A 5,594-nucleotide genomic window follows, 5' to 3' on the forward strand; every position below is an offset into this window, starting at 1 on the left:
CAGGTCCTTGCAGGGACCTTCTATAATTGAGACTCAAGGGGAATACATGATCAGGCATGTGGTCTTGCTTATGACCACATTGGTCTACCAATAAGGGGAAGTGGGCCAAAAACAGCAATGAAGTTTTGAGCTAAGTCAAACCACGTTCAACAGACTCCTATCCACCTGGATTGAGATGTGATTGGCCAGCAGTATGGCGAGACTTGGGGAATCCTGGATCCAGGCATAGAGACTTGGCCAGAGAACTACGAAGTGAGGGGAGATGCACAAGAACACCCAAACTTGTAGAAAACACCCATTTGACCTAGCCTCAATGGCTGGATAATCGGAACTCAACTAGAGGTAGAAAGAAGAGGAAACAAAACATAATCTGCTACAATTTGATGAATTTGACCTATATTTATGGATGTAGTAGCTCAAAAGAGGGAACAAATCTTTAAAACGAAGATCATCCTCACCCCCTTGGTACATAGGATTGACAGGGATGGCCAACTTAGACATTGGATACCCAAAATGGGGGGACTACAAAGGCATGGAGTAACTGGATTACAAACTTTTAATAGGGAGCCTTGTTTCAGAGGGTAAGGGGGAAGTTAGAATCTCCACTGAGTGCTTTCCAACCAGTTAGGATGAGGCTGTTTAAAGGAGATGGAGATAAGACTTTTTTGGTTCAATAGTGAATAATTGCTATCAAGATTGATTGTGAGTGTTGCAAAGGTAGATGTTTTGTAACAAAAGGAGGGGAGTGGTTGATCTTGGAGTCTAGGAGTGGAGGACCCTGGGACCATCAAGGGAGAAGAGCAGAGTGAGGGACACTATCCAGACAAGCAGTGATACCAGAGATGGAGACAGAGGTGGTGATGTGGAGTGATAGAGTGGCTGGGGACCAAGGTCTCAGGGAAGGAGAGGGGCTGTGTGCTGATGGCTCAGGGGTGTGCTTGTGGGGTATGCCATTTGGTTGTCTGAATGCTTGTATATTCCTGAGTGCTTTGGTGTATATATAAAAAAAAAAAAAAAACTCACAACAAAGAAACAAAAAACAGTGAATGGAACCGAATGCTGTTGATTGATGATGGGTGGAGGGGATTGTAATCATTGCAATGAAACAAAATATGATAGGATGAATGTAAAGCTAGTGTTCTCCCATGTAAACTATCACCCAGTTCACAATAAAATCTTAAAAACAAGACAAAACAACAACAAACTGGGGGTAGTTGATTTTGCAGTCCAGAAACAGAGGACTCTAGGACCCTCAAGGGAGAAGAGCACACCTGAAATTCAGGACCTTATCCAGAGTAGCAATGACACTAGAAATTGAGGCAGAGATGGTGACATGGAGATACAGAGCAGCTGAGGACTATAGATTTATGTAAAGAGAGAGACTGAGAGCTGGTGGCCAGGAGGGAGACTTGCAGAATGTGCCTTTTGGTGGTTTAAATTATTATATATGCCTCAGTGTTAAAAAAAAAAGAGCTAAAATGAATACAGAATAATACTATTAATGGATGGTACATGGATGGGATTATAATTATTGTCATGAAACAAAGTATGTGATTTGTTGAATGTAAAACAATTCACAATAAAAACTTAAAATAAAAATAAATTAATAATAAATGAAACGTAACACATAAATATCAAAATTCTAGAATTAATGTGCTAAAATGGACTGATAGTGGCTATTATGAATTTCAAAATCATATAGCGTATTATGCTAGGAATGACAAATTGAAGTGCAATGGCTTCACATTCATCATCAAAAAGAAAATATCAAGATCTGTCTTAAAGTACAATACCATCTGTGATAGGATAATATCTATACACCTACAAGGAAGACCAGTTAATACCAATAATATTCAAATTTATGCACCAACCATTAAAGTCAGTAATGATGAAATTCAAGAATTATGCCAATTTCTTCAGTCTGAAATAGATTTTAAAAATTGCAAGTAAGGTGTACCAATAACTTGTGATTGAAATGCAAATATTGGAAACAGAGGAAGGATCAGTAGATTATTAAAGTATTAGTAGAATATCAAAAGTACTATGGACTTCCAAAGGAACAAACAAATCTGTTGGAAGAAGCACAGTCACAATGCTCCTTGGACGCCAGGATGGCCAGACTTCATCTCTCATACTTTGGACATATTGTAAGGAGGAACCAGTTTCTAGAGAAGGATATCATGTTTTCTAAAGTGGAGAATTGGAGAAAATAAGGAAGGCCCCCAACTAGATGGATTGGCAAGACGACATAACCATAATAAATATATACACTCTCAATGAAACAGCATCAAGATACATGAAGCAAACCTTACTGGAATTGAAAAAAAGAAATAGATGAATCTACAATTATGGTGGGAGATTTTAACACACCGCTCTGGAAAAGGGACAGAACAACCAGAAACTCGACAAAGTTACAGAGGAACTAAACAACACAATCAAACAAATTGACCTCATAGATGTATACAGAGCATTCAATCCAACAACGGCACAATATACATTCTTGTCCAGTGCACATTGAACATTTTCCAGAATTGACCATGTGTTAGGTCACAAAGAAAGCCTCCAAAAATTTACAAACATCAAAATTCTACAGAGCATCTTCAGAGACCACAATGTTATAAAACTAGAAATCAACAATAAGAAGACCAAGGAATAAACTCTAATACATGGAAACTGAACAACACCCTACTGAAAAGCTACTGGGTAAAAGAAGAAATTAAACGTGAATTCGCAAATTTCCTAGAAACAAATGAGAATGAAAACACAACATACCAAAATCTTTGGGACATGCGAAAGCAGTGATGAGAGGACAATGTATTGTGAAAAATGAGAACATCTAAAAAGAGGAAAGAACCAAAATCAACATATTAACACAACATCTTCAACAATTAGAAGCATACCAGCAGAGGGAACCTACAGTCACTAAAAGAAAGGAAATAATAAAGAAAAGAGCAGAAATAAACAATATGGAAAACCAAAAAACTATAGAAAGAATAAACAGGACAAGAAGCTGGTTCTTTGAAAGGATTAATAAAATTGGCAACCCACTGGCAAAACTAACAAAAGGAAAGAGTGAGAGGACATAAACAAATTGCATTAGAAACCACATGGGAGAAGTCACAACAGAACCAAACGAAATCAAAAGAATAATAACAGAATTCTATGAAAAGCAGTACTCCAAAAAACTCAAAAACTTATATGAGACGGATATATTTCTAGAAAAATACGACTTACCTAAACTTACTCAGAATGAAGTAGAAAATTTGAGCAAACCCACAATAAAAGAAGAAATTGATAAGGTCATCAAAAAACTCCCAAACAACAAAAGCCCTGGTCCAGATGGCTTCACAGGTGAGTTCTACCAAGCACTCAGAGAAGAACTGTCACCATCTACTCAAATTATTCCAGAACATAGAAGAGGAGGGAAAAATCCCTAATACTTTTTATGAAGCAAGCATTACCCTCATACCAAAACCAGGGAAGGACATCACTAACAAAGAAAACTATCGACCAATATCCCTCATGAACATAGATGCAAAAATTCTTAACAAAATCCTAGCCAACATCAAAAAAATAATACATTATGACCAAGTAGGTTTGATAAAAGGGATTTAGGGATGGTTTAACATCAGAAAAACAATCAACATAATCCATCATATAAATAAGAAAAAGGAAAAGGACCACATGATAGTATTGAATAATGCAGAAAAGACATTTGACAAATTCCAACATCCGTTCCTGATAAAAACACTCAATAAAGTATGAATTGAAGGGAAATTCCTCAACATAATCTAGAGTATATATACAAAACCAACAGCCTACATCACTCTCAATGGAGAGAAACTGAAAGCCATCCCTCTGTGAACGGGCACCAGACAAGGATGCCCTTTATCACCAATCCTATTCAATATTGTGCTGGAAGTCTTAGTCAGAGCTATATGGCATGATAGACAAATTAAAGGCATCCAAATTGGCAAAGAGGAAGTAAAATTCGCTTTCTTGCAGACAATATGATCCTATGCATAGAAAACCCAAAAGACTCAGTAAGTAATCTACTAGACCTCATCTAAAGATTCAGCAAAGTGGCAGGGTATAAGATCAACATACAAAAATCAGTTGGATTTCTCTATAGTAACAACGATCATGATAAAAGGACATTAGGAAAGCAATACCATTTACAACAGCCACACAAAGGATGAAATATTTAGGAATAAACATAACCAGAGTAACAAAGGACTTATACAAAGAAAATTACAAAACACTACTACAAGAGACCTGCAGATTGGCAGGACATACCATGTTCCTGGATAGGAAGACTCAACATCATGAAAATGTCAATACTGCCCAGAGCAATTTACACATACAATGCAATCCCAATCCAGACTCCAACAACATTCTTCAAAGAGATGGAAATGACAAATACTAAATTTATAAGCAAAGCACTGCTTAAAAAGAACAAGGTTGGAGGTCTCTCACTCCCCGATTTCAAACTTTACTACATGTCTACAGTGGTCAAAACAGCCTGGTACTGGTACAATGAAAGACACATTGATCTATGGAAAAGAATTGACAATCCAGAAATTAACCCAACCACATATAGCCAAATGATTTTCCACAAAGTGCCTAGACATATTGCATGTGGAGGAAACAGTCTCTTCAATAAATGATGCACTCAGAACTGGAAAACGATATGTAAAAGACTGAAACAAGACCTTTAACTCACGCCCTATACAAAAGCGAACTCAGCATGGATTAAAGATCAAAATGAGAATCCAAATTTATGAAGGTCATCAATACAAAAATAGGGACAAATGTGAAGGCGCTAATTCAGAGCATATACAGACTACCACACATTTTGAAATGCACACTAACAAAAACAGACAAAATAGATGAGTAGGACATACTAAAAATTAAAAATGTATATGCATCAAAAGACTTCACCAAAAGAGTAAAAAGGAACCCACAGACTGGGAAAAAATATTTTGCAATGACACATTAGATAAGGGACTCATTTTTAAAAATATAGGAAACTACAACACCTTTACAAGAAAAAGAGAAATAACCCAATTAAAAAAATGGGCATAGGATATGAACAGACAGTTCACCAAAGAGGAGCTCCGGGCAGTCAATAAACATATGAAGAAATGTTCACGATCACTAGCCATCAGAGAGATACATATCTAAACAACAACGAGATATCATCTTACACCAGCAATAAGAGCAAAGACCAAAAAAGCAGAGGACAACAAATGTTGGTGAGGATGCGGAAAAACTGTGACCCTCCTACATTTTTGGTGGGAATGCAAAATAGTCTAATGACTCTGGAAAGCAATATGGCGCTTTCTCACAATGTTGGATATAGAAATACCATATGACCCAGCAATTCTTCTACTTGGTATTTACCCACAAGAAATATGAGTCATAACACAAGAAGATATATGCACACCAATGTTCATAGCAGCACTATTTGAAATAGCAAAAAGATGGAGACAACCTAAGTGCCCATCAGTGGAAGAATGGATAAACAAATTTTGGTATATACACACAATGGAATATTATACTACCTTGAAGAATAATAAGGAAGCTGTAAGCCA

The sequence above is a fragment of the Chrysochloris asiatica genome, unplaced genomic scaffold (assembly GCF_000296735.1).
Source record: "Chrysochloris asiatica unplaced genomic scaffold, ChrAsi1.0 scaffold00118, whole genome shotgun sequence".
NCBI classification, from domain to species: domain Eukaryota; kingdom Metazoa; phylum Chordata; class Mammalia; order Afrosoricida; family Chrysochloridae; genus Chrysochloris; species Chrysochloris asiatica.